General features: G+C 40.2%; 1 protein-coding gene and 1 pseudogene across 7 annotated transcripts in view; one reads left to right on the top strand and one right to left on the bottom strand.

Moving 5' to 3' along the window:
- IFTAP (intraflagellar transport associated protein) overlaps positions 1-12,583 on the top strand; it is a 62,470-nt gene that overhangs the window by 21,985 nt on the left and 27,902 nt on the right. The gene's annotated exons all lie outside the window — the stretch shown is intronic.
- On the bottom strand, positions 6,546-6,669 carry LOC145528044 (U6 spliceosomal RNA; annotated as a pseudogene).

Here is a 12,583-nt window from a genome sequence, read left to right on the forward strand (position 1 = left end):
GGGTGCCATTGCCTTCTCCGCAGCTAACATTTATTAAGTACTAGGTATTTATTATGGTTAGCACTTTACTTGGATCATCTGAAGCTTTGTAATAACCTAGTAAATTTCTTTTTTTCCATTGTAATTTTTAAAATTTTTATTATTCTCCATTTACAGATGAGAAAACAAAGGCTTAAGTTTAAGTAAATTGCTGTTATGGACTAAATCGTGTCCCTTCAAAATTTATCTGTTGCAGCCCTACCTGGCAACGTGACTGTGTTTGGAGACAGGGCCTTTTAAGAAGTAATGAAGACTAAACGAGGTCATTAGGTTGGGGTCCTAGTTCAGTATGACTGGTGTCCTCCTGAAAAGAGAGATGCACCAGGGATGCATCTACACAGAGGAAAGACCACGGGTGGTCACAGCAAGAAGGCAGCCTTTTACAAGCTAAGGTGAGGGACCTCAGGAGAAAAGCAAACCTGCACACACCTTGATCTTGGACTTCTAGAATCTAGAAGTGTGGGAAAATAAATTTGTGTTGTTTCATGCCACCTAGTCTGTGTTTTGTTGTGGCCACCCTAACAGAATTACCTAAGGTCCTGTAACTATTTAGTGATGGCATTGGAATATGGGCCTAGTCATCGTAGCTCTAAAGCCCATACCCTGAGTCATTTTGCTTTTCTGCCTTCCACATAGCAGTGAGCAATTCTTGAGATCTGGGGAGTCCCTGGCATGTGGGTAATGTGAGCCACAGGAATGGATGTGCTTCCTCGAAATATAATTGCTTTGTCTTCTCCAGAGTGTAAGTTGCACGAGGTCTAGTTGCTTGAGGGTTTTGTTCATTATTATTATTTTCGTGTCTAAAGCAGTGCCTGGTAATGTAGAATAAATTGATGCTTAATAAATACTTGTTGAATAAGTGAAACAAAAAGGAAATAAGAGAACACAGGATGGCAGAAAGAGGGACAGGAGGTCCTCAGACCAGACCCTAAAGGACATCCACATGTAATGGCTAGGCACAGAAAGAAGAGCCTGCAAAAGATGCCCTGATGTCATCATGCCCTGAATTTGGAGTTGATATACTAGCTAATTGGGAGCCATAGTAGAATTTGAGCGCGTGCACACACACACACACACACAGAGTAAGTGATTTTGAAAAACAGAGGCAAAGAAGGAGAGAAGCAACTAGAGTCAGGGAGACTAGCTCAGCCAGGAGGCTGGCAGAAACACACATACGGTGGTACAGACTCCGTTAGGGCCGTGGAGGAGGAAACGGAAAGGAAATAGGGCCAGTGCGACTCTGCAAGCAAGGAAGTGCGGCCCTTGGTAACAGGTGACTGACAGAGGATTAGGGGGAAGAAACAGCCAAAGATGAGCCACAAGTGTCCTGCCTGGAGATCCCGAGGCCCACCGAGGCCAACTTGTTCACAGCTCTCATTTCAGGAGCCTTTTATTTTTATTTTTCCCTTACTGAGTGTGTGTTCTGTCAGAGAGCTTAGAATCTTGGGCTGGGATTTGGTTTACACTTCTAGACTGATAAACTTCGAGTTGTCACTTCAGCCACAGGGCTTTGTATCACCACTCACACTTGACAACTTCTAAAAAGGGTAATTAAAAATGAAACTGGCGACAGCACATAACACGGTTCCAGAGTTGACATATCATTTTGGTCCCCAAAGCTATCTTGAATTTGATCGTTAGCAATGCATCTTTAAACTTCCACGGGGAGACGAAGCGTCTTTTCCCCATCTGAAGAATGAATTTGAAATCTGCCATCGACAAATACCACAGAGAAAAATAGAGAAAGCAGCTGGCCCTCTTACCAATTTCAGAGCAGGAAAGGAATTTCAGTAGAGCATAAAAACTGCTTTCTTTCATAAAAGAAAACACGACAACAAAACATAATCCTTGCTGCATAGCCTTTTGCAGTTGTCTTCTGTCGAGTATTAGAGACCAGCAGCCTTAGCATTGTTTTGACACCCTCACCACTGGCAGATTGCCCGCCAGCGGAAGTTGGAAACGAACTGACCAGCTTTATGCTTCCAGGTGGCACTTCAGCCACTTTTTCTGCGCTGTTGTTATCAGTCATTTAATTCCCTACTGAATATTGAGTGGTGTTTTTAGTTCATAGGCCATTTGCAGTGTCTTGCTGTTTCCTTTTTTACATCAGCCACATTTAAAAAAAAAAAAAAAGCAACTCGGGAAGCACTTTTACAAATGTGAATTTAATAGTAAAGTGCACCGTTGGAAAAAGCACAGCAAGCAGTAATAAACTTGCTTTAAATTAGGGTGTAGACCACCAGGCTGTTAACTTCAAGAGAAATTTGTAGAAGGCATCAAATGAGGATTTGCTAATAAGAGCAAATAGGCAATTAAAAAAAAATCCACCTAATTAATCTGGCATCCAAATGGAGAGAGTAAGGATGGATTGATTGATTGATTTTTTTTGAGGGGGGGGTATTGCTGAAAAGACTAAAAGGAGAAGAAAAAAACTCATGATTTTATATTGATCATACATGTAGCGGCTGCCTGTATGTGACATATTTATCACAGCATCAAATATCACATAAACACTGAAGGAGAAGAGAAGTATTGGATGAGGTGAGATACTCTATAGCAGAGTCCAATGGAAGAAATAGCATCAGCTGTTTAACCTGTTCTTTCCCTTTGGGGGAACATCTGCAAATGGTAATTAAGTAATTTTCATTTGTTTCTCTATTTCTTTTGTCATCACTAAATCACTACACTTAGGGAAAAATTGACAAATTATGAAACACAGAAAACTGCTGGTTCAGTTGCAGAAGGAAATTCCCCCCCCCCCCCACCAAACTATGATGGATTTTGAGCTGATCAAGCCATTTTGTTTTAGATATATTAGCATAAATCTTCAGCTGCAGTTGTTACAATTCATATTCATTCTGCACAGGAATATTTGGTCCATAGATAGTCATTTGTTTTCTGTGTCTGCTGTAGTTTAGGTATAATTGGATAAGGAAAGAAAACGTGTTTAAGTATTTACAACATTTTGAATTATAATCATTAAATTATTTTTGGCGGTGTTTTTGACATGTATTTTCTTAGAGTAAATATCTTGAAGTTTTAAATCTGGTTTATGTCCTAATAAATGAGTCATTTTCTTTCTCTTTTTATAACTTCTCAACACACACATACATATATATTATCTAGCATATTTTATATGTATGCATAAATTAGAGGGGTGTACTTTCTTGGGCAAATGGAATTTTGAACTTTTTCAAAACACAGGCAAAGAATTACTGGCAGCCAAAGAACTTTTTTTTGGCTGCACTGGGTCTTTGCTGCTGCACGTGGGTTTTCTCTAGTTGTGGAATTGGTGTGCATGGGCTTCTCATTATGGGGGCTGCTCTTGTCGCGTATCATTGGCTCTAGATGTGTGGGCTCAGAAGTTGTGGCACATGGGCTTAGTCATTTTGTGGCATGTGGAATATTCCCAGACCAGGGTAGAACCCACGTCCCCTGCATTGGCAGGTGGATTCTTAACTGCTGGACCACCAGGGATGTCCCCAAAGAAACTTTTAAGATGGTTACTATCATCCTTTAAGTAGCCAATTTAAACAATATTAAGTGCATGCCCATTTGTTTAGAATACTGAGGAAGACTTGGCAACCCCTCCAGTATTCTTGCCTGGGAAATCATGGACAGAGAAGCCTGGCGGGCTACAGTCCATAGGATCACAAAGAGTCGGACACACTGAAGCGACTTAGCACACACGCACGCGTTTTTTTAAAATCATTGTTGTCAGTGTATTGTTATATTTGATGGAAAAGACTAAATTACTGGACTTGAAACAGGTGGTCACAAGACTGTGTCCTTTCATTCAGTGAATGGGTACATATTCACATCTGGATGGTTTTAGCAAAATGTTCTTTCAGGCACAGAACAATAATATTTTCTTTGAAATGGTCCACTAAACCCAAAGGAATACAAACAGGAAACCGTATTTTAACCAAACTCTTATCTTTCTTATATGAAAATCAAACCGCAGTTGGTCTAGTATGACATTTTTTGTCATTTTTTCCTTCCTATTCAGATGTGTCCCAGATGGGATAGGTTGAAGTGACACTAGTTAGCTCACTCTTTGTGCAGCCCATTGCTGCCTTAGCACATGGAGGAACCACTGTGCCATTTTCACTTGCTTTCCGGACTTACCTTACTTTGTTGTAGTTTTTGTGGTGTGCAAATCACTGGTTAGAAAAAAAGGATTGTGAACCAAGTACCATTTTTTTCCCCACCTTCTCCAAGTTATGCTTTGTGTGACTTGCAGCCACTCATCTAATTTCTGGGTACTGATTCTAGTTCCTAATTGTGGTGTCAATCCAGTTTTTCTTGCTAATGTTGAGGCCATTTCTGTATTGACTGTGTTCCTGCTGTATTCAGGCATTGAGTTAGAATCTGGGAATACAAGATAAATGAGACAGAAATATGTCATTCTTACTAATTTCTGTGTACTGGGTGTTCCAAATGCTCTAGATGTATGAAAAACCAATAGCAATCTGTATATTTGTAGACATTATAGTTATAGATTGATTGGGGAGGCAATGCTGACTACTGTTTACATAGTGCTGATTAAACACTGTCCAGAATATTGCCTTTGGTTCTGGAGTCTCAATTTTCAGTTGAATAAACACTTAATATGAGTTAAGAAAAGAGCAATAAGAATGTTTAGAAACAGTGGATTTTCAGACTTTTTCTTTTTTTTTTTTCGCTTCAAGAGTTTTGTTTTTTTTTTTTTTTAATTCAAGGGTGTCTTGGAGTACTCTGAAAAAAAATGAAAGTGTGAAAGACATGTATAATTTATCTCTGTGTTTGTATTGCTCTCATACACCAATGTATGAGTCCTATGTTATTACAAATTTGTACAGATGAGGTTATTCTACCTCATAAAGTTTGAAACCTTGTAGGAAGCCTTTATTTATGAAGGAGACAGAAAAATAATTACTCAAGCTTTCTCCAACCTGTGTGAGTAAAAGAGATTGTCTTAAGTAGATGCATCTTTGTGAGGGCACGCAGAAGCACATGATCTCAGAGTGAAGGAAAGTTTCTTAGGTTGGCAGGATTTAGTTTTATGGGGAACTTAGTATACTGCCCTTGTATTTCTTATTTTGTCATAGGTAGGATGAGTGTAATAGAAAGGATGCTATTCTAGTATAGGATTCAGAAGACCTGGTCCTGACATTCATTGATTCTTTGAGGTTGTAGACCTGCCACTTACTCTCTCTGATTCTGTAAATCAGGGGTAATCCTGTCTGCTCGGTGTCTCATATGGTTGTGGAGGTAATCAGATGAGATATACATGAAGGTACTCGGTAAATGTTAAAGATTTACTCTCAAGTATTGTAACTATGCAGACTATTTATAATTTAAAAGAGGAACATCAAGGTTAAAAATTAAAGAAATCTTGACTTTACACTATAAAAATGTAAAATACTACCTACAGTATTTTATATTTTTATAAGATGTTATATATTTCGGTATAGTTTTCTACACTTCTTCACTGAAGTAGTTAAAACCAACTATGTGTAGTATGTATTGTGTAGTGTCTATAGTGTGTATTATGTAGTGTAACACTGTACAATGCAGGGAATAATCCTACACTGGCCTCTGGTGGATGGACTAAATAATATGTCTATATAGATTCTTCAGGCAAATGTATTTATGTGCTTTGACAAAGATGAGGCATCAGAAACCTCTAATTGTAAATTTTTTAGATACTGCTCCATGGAATCTTTACTTGGGACTCTCACCTGAGGTATATGTAAAGATCACCTGGGAGAGGCTTATTAAAATGCAGGCTCCTGGGGACCAATCCCCCAACTCTGATTACCAGTTCTAATGTGCAGCCCAGGAACCTTGACTTTCAGACCAGCTTTGATAGACACCCTAAATGAGATTAAGAAAGGGTGTGGGAAGATGGATGAATTCCTCAAAATTCTGGGCTTTTGTATATATAGTATTTCTCTAGGAATAGTTGCATAGCTTTCATGAAATTGTCCACACTTTACTCAAAGGGTAAGGACAATTATTTTACTTTAAATATAACTTTTAATTTAATGTCACCATTTTATACTATTTAAAAGATACTTTGACAGTGAAAAAGCATGGCAGGTTGCAGGAATGATTTAAAAAAATTTAATTGTTTTAAATTGAAATATAGTTGATTTATAATGCGTTAATTTCTGCTGTGTAGCAGAGTGACTCAGTTATACACATGCACACGTTCTTTTCCATAATGGTTTATCTCAGGATGTTGGAATATAGTTCCCTGTGCCATACAGTAAGACTTTGTTGTTTATCCATTCTATGGATAATCCTTTGCATCTACTAACCCCAAACTCCCAGTCCATCCCTCACCTGCCCCACTCTCCTTGGCAACCACAAGTCTGTTCTCTGTGTTTGTGAGTCTGTTTCTGTTTTATAGATGGGTTCATTTGTGCCATACTTTAGATTCTACATACAAATGATATCATATGGTATTTGTCTTTCTCTTTCTGACTTACTTCACTTTGTATGATAAGGTCTAGTTGCAAAAATATATGGAACAATTCACGAATTTTATGACATCTTTGCTCCGGAGCCATGCTGATCTTCTCTTATTTAATAGCTGATCTTCTATTATTTCAATTTTAGTATATGTGCTACCAAAGTGAGCACTATAGGAATGGTTTTACTTTGATCTTGCTAATCTGATGCGGAGGCGAAGATAAAATCTCTTACAGAATTTTAGGGTGGTTTTTGGTTCAGCATGAATTCTGTCCCAAGTCTGAAGGATTATAGTGCTTGTGTCTGTAGGCCAGAGTTACCCACTCACAGAGAAATCTCCTGTCTGCTTCTGTTGTTACCAGAAGAGTGTTTGAGTATTTTATCATTAGCAAGTGCACAGGCAGGAGACTTGGGAGGCCACCCAGGCGATGAAGGCATCTTGTTATGTGTACTTCTTGGAAATGCCCCACCAATAATCTTATACTTTTGGTAACTTTTCTGCTCTATATTTCATACATGAAGCTACTTGGTAAGTTTTAAAAATTTAGTCAAGCATAACATTTTATGATTGGGGTAACTATGATTTATAAGAGGGACCGTTCATAAAGAACAGACTTGTGGACACAGTGTGGGAAGGAGAGGGTGGGATGAATTGAGAGAGTAGCACTGAAACATATACATTACATATGATAAATAGATAGTGGAAATTTCTGTATGATGCAGGGAGCTCAAATCTAGTGCTCTGTGACAACCTAGAGGGGTGGAATGGGGTGAGAGGTGGGAGGGAGGTTTAAGAGGAAGGGGACATATGTATACCTATGGATGATTCATGTTGATGTATGGCAGAAACCAACACAATATTGTAAAGTAATTATTCTGCAATTAAGAATAAGTAAATTAAAGAGGGACCACAAAGTTAAATGCTAAAGGAAACTTTTGTCCAAAATATTAAAGCATGTAAATGTAAAATACCATATATGTATGTTTTTCTTCAATATTTTTAGGAAAGTCGTCTTGGAGATGCATGTAGGTATTCTCCCTGAATTGAGGGTTTGACAACAAAATGCTTTTTGCCTCTATAAATGAATGTTTATTTATTTTTTTTGTTCATGGTAGGAAAGTAGAAACTACAGAGAGGCACTAAAACATCTGTTTTGTGATTTCTCTGTGATTGGGTAACTTTGGCCTCCATATGGCTTCCATGCATATGCACATATGCGCACAACACAACAAAAAACATATTCTTTCTCCGGCAGTCAAATTTTTAGCTACTCTGTGGTCATTCAGAATGAAAGTTATAGTTCTCCTTCTCCCTTGCAATTGGGTATAGCCATTTGACTAAGTATGTGCCTGTAAGAAGCGAGGGGAACTGACGTGTGTAACTCTGAAGTCACATCCTTAGGAAACATGCCCTGGACTCTTGTTTCATTTCCCTGGGCTGGAACCAGGCAATCACTGGAGCAATTCTGTAGAGCCAGAGGTGGAAGCCCTGTGCTGAGGATGGCAGGGCACCCCACCAGCCTGGATCCCTGCATCATCTCATGGAGCAGAGCCTGCCCACCTGCCCTATGAGGAATAAAATGAGAGAGAAATAAAATTCTTGTTTCAGCTGCTCTGTTTTGGTGCTTCCTCCATTTAGTAGCTTAAACCAAACCTTGGCAAGTAACAGAGGGAAGCAGACATCCATGCTTTCTTCTTCTCTTTTTTTCATCCTCTTGCTTGGAGCAAGGGTGCTTCCTCCTCCTTGATCATGTGGAGAAGGGTGGTTCCTTAAAAAGAGCAGAGCAGAGAGATAGAAGGAGCCTGGGCTCTAGGATGACTTTTTGGAGCAGAACAGCCATATTAGCCCTGAATTATCTCTACCTGTACTATTGCATGAACAAGAAATAATCTTCTGTCTAGTTTAACCAATTGTTATTTTGGGTATCTGTTTCACGTAGGCAAACCTATATCCAATTAATAAAACCATAATCCTGTGTCTTAAGAGATAAACCATGGGCATATTATATATCCTTCTTGAATTTTTCTTTTGGTTAATTTGTATATATGAAAGGCAATGCCAAAGAATGCTCAAACTACTGCACAGTTGCACTCATCTCACACACTAGTAAAGTAATGCTCAAAATTCTCCAAGCCAGGCTTCAGCAATACGTGAACCATGAATGTCCAGATGTTCAAGCTGGTTTTAGAAAAGGCAGAGGAACCAGAGATCAAATTGCCAACATCCGCTGGATCATCGAAAAAACAAGAGAGTTCCAGAAAAATATCTACTTCAGCTTTATTGACTATGCCAAAGCCTTTCACTGTATGGATCACAACAAACTGTGGAAAATTCTTCAAGAGAAGGGACTACCAGACCACCTGACCTGCCTCTTGAGAAACCTGTATGCAGGTCAGGAAGCAACAGTTAGAACTGGACATGGAACAACAGACCTGTTCCAAGTAGGAAAAGGAGTATGTCAAGGCTGTATATTGTCACCCTGCTTATTTAACTTATTTGCAGAGTACATCATGAGAAACACTGGGCTGGATGAAGCACTAGCTGGAATCAAGATTGGCGGGAGAAATATCAGTAACCTCAGATATGCAGATGACACCACCCTTATGGCAGAAAGTGAAGAAGAACTAAAGAGCCTCTTGATGAAAGTGAAAGAGGAGAGTGAAAAAGTTGGCTTAAAGCTCAACATTCAGAAAACTAAGATCATGGCATCTGGTCCCATCACGTCATGGCAAGTAGATGGGGAAACAGTGGAAACAGTGTCAGACTTTATTTTTTTGGGCTCCAAAATCATTGGAGATGGTGCTTCAGCCATGAAATTAAAAGATGCTTACTCCTTGGAAGGAAAGTTGTGACCAACCTAGACAGCATATTAAAAAGCAGAGACATTGCTTTGCCAACAAAGGTCCGTCTAGTCAAGGCTATGGTTTTTCCAGTAGTCATGTATGGATGTAAGAGTTGGACTATAAAGAAAGCTGAGGGCCAAAGAATTGATGCTTTTGAACTGTGGTGTTGGAGAAGACTCTTGAGAGTCCCTTGGACTGCAAGGAGATCCAACCAGTCCATCCGAAAGGAGATCAGTCTGTGAAGAGCTGACCCATTTGAAAAGACCCTGATGCTTGGAAAGATTGGGAGCGGGAGGAGAAGGGGATAACAGAAGATGAGATGGTTGGATGGCATCACCGACTCAATGGACATGAGTTTGGGTAAACTCCGGGAGTTGGTGATGGACACGGAGGCCTGGCATGCTATGATCCATGGGGTCACAAAGAGTCGGACACAACTGAGCGACTGAACTGAACTGAAGTGAACACAATTATTGGATTTCCCAGATGGTGCAGTGGTAGTGAATCTGCATGCTAATGCAGGAACTGCAGGAAATGTGGGCTGGATCCCTGGGTTGGGAAGATGCCCTGGAGGAGGGCATGGCAACCTCTCCAGTATTCTTGCCTGAAGAATCCTATGGACAGAGGAGCCTGGTGGGCTACAGTCCATAGGATCGCAAAGAGTTGGACACAACTAAAGCGACTGAGCACACGGGGAAGGTAAAATCTGAATGCAGACTGGAAGGAAGTGAGGGAGTTAAGCCTGCAGAGACTTGAGAGAAAAGCACTCGAGGCCAGTGGAACAGTGCAGAGGCCTAGAGAGAGCAGTACCTGGCCTGGCTGAGGAACAGTGCGGAGGCCAGAGTGACCAGAGTGGCATGATCAGGAGAGAGAGGAGGAGAAGCTGATATCAAAGGCTGTGGAGGTGGGGGCGGACGAGGCATGGATAGCTTTGTAGGTCCTTGAATGACTTTGGTCATATTGTAGTATTATTATTTTTTTGGTAGCTACATTTTTGCACTCTTCTTATTTATGGTCTTTGAATAAATTTTTACAGGTGGAAATGCTGGTTCAAAGATATGCAAAAATGTAAGGCCTTGATTAAGTAAAAAAATTTCAAGGGAATGGATCAGACATTTTTGGCTTTGTAGTGAAATCTTTGCCCACATAATTATTTTTTTGGATAAATTCTTAGACATAGAAATGCTGGCTGAAAGATACGCAAAGTGTTGTGCCTTTGAGTGAGTAAAAGTTTTAAGGAGATAAATTCTGTTTCTCTTAGGCAGAGGTCATGTCCTTTAACTTTCTCAATTGTCGTTTTCCAGCCTAGCATGGTACAGAACACACAGAGATCTCGCTGGGTCAAGTGTGCTGTGTCCGTCCACCTTCCAGTCTTAATTGGTACATGTCCTTAGGAATGGGGAAAGGATATTTCCCTTTCAGGAACTGTGAGTAAGTTTCTGATAGAGAGGTCCCTATTCTCCTTAGGCTTACAGTTTAGGAAGAGATAACCGTGGAAAATTAAAGAAAGGCAATTGCAGATGATTTCAGTATGTTTGGAGAAGAGAACAGGATCGTGTTTCTAAGTCTGTGACCATATGAGATGGTAAGATGATCAGACAGTTATGTAGCTTCAATTAATATATGCATTTCTTTCCTTGTTGGGGTATGAAGGGAAGCTGGAGCTCTGTGGTTGGCTTTTGTTTTGATTTCAACATGTTTTGGCACCACAAAGGAATTGGATTAATGACAGTGGTCTTTGGATCAAACTCAGTATTTGAATCAAGGGGGTGCCAAATGTGGAAACAATCCAACCGTCCATTAACTGTTGAATGGAAAAAAAAATGTCTATGAAGATAGTGGAATAGTTCTTGACTATAAAAAGGAATTAAATACTAATATATACTACAACGTGGATGATCCTCAAATATGTCATATTAAGTGAAGACGTCAACTACAAAAGAGAATAGGTATCATTTATATGGAATATCTAGGAAAGGCAACTCTGTAGCTTTAAAAAGTAGATTAGTGGTTGCCTGTGTTTGGCAGTGGGAATGGAGAGTGAGTACAGATGAGTAACTGAGACTTTTGGGGATGATGGAGATGATCTAAAATGTAATTGTGGTGATGGTTGGACAACACCATATATTTATTAAAAATTATTAAATGGTACACTTAAGTGACTGCTTGCTCCTTGGAAGGAAAGCATGACAAACCTAGACAGCATATTAAAAGGAAGAGACATCACTTTGCAGCTAAGGTCTATATAGTCAAAGCTACGGTTTTTCCCGTAGTCATGTACGGATGTGAGAGTTGTACCATAAAGAAGGCTGAGTGCTGAAGAATTGATGCTTTCAAACTGTGGTGTTGGAGAAGACTCATGAGAGTCCCTTGGACTGCAAGGAGATCAAACCAGTCAGTCCTAAAGGAAATCAACCCTGAATTTTCATTGAAAGGACTGACCCTGAAGCTGAAGCTCCATTACTTTGGCTACCTGATGCGAAGAGCCGACTCATTTGAAAAGACCCTGATGCTGGGAAAGATTGAAGGCAAAAGGAGAAAGAGGGTGGCAGAGGAGGAAATGGTTATGTAGCATCACTGCCTCAATGGACATGAGTTTCTGCAAACTCCAGAAGATAGTGAAGGACAGGGAAGCCTGGCATGCTGCAGTCCATGGGATTGCAAGGAGTCAGGCATGACTTAGCAACTGAATAACAACAACAACACACTTAAGTGAATTCTGCAAATATACCTCGATGAAGCTATGGAGAGGTGGAGTTACTCTTCACGGACACCTAGATCCTTACCTGAGTTCTTCACTGGATGAGCATATAGTCTTGTGACTCTGGATCTGGCTGAAGAACTCGGAGGGTCCTGCTTGTCATAATTATTTCCTACTAAGAAAATAAACCATAGGTGCATATACTTGACCTGGAGGAGGGCATGGCAACCCACTCCAGTACTCCTGCCTGGAGAATCTCATGCACAGAGGAGCCTGGCAGGCTGCAGTCCATAGGTTCGCACAGAGTCAAACACGACTGAAGCGACTCAGCAGTAGCAGCAGCAGCATAGACTTGAAAATTTTAAGTAGGTGAGGACTGTGATACAAAAAAGAAACAAACTTCCCGGATGCCACAGTATCCTGCCTTGTGTAGACAGTGTCACTAACAGAGGTCAGCCTGTTAGGGATTCTGGGACTCAGGGAAGCTGTGCTCACATATGCTGCATCTGCTCCCGCGCTGGGCCAGCTCCCTTCTACAGC

Source organism: Giraffa tippelskirchi, chromosome 11 (assembly GCF_054371585.1).
Source record: "Giraffa tippelskirchi isolate mGirTip1 chromosome 11, T2T-mGirTip1v1.2.pri, whole genome shotgun sequence".
NCBI classification, from domain to species: Eukaryota; Metazoa; Chordata; class Mammalia; order Artiodactyla; family Giraffidae; genus Giraffa; species Giraffa tippelskirchi.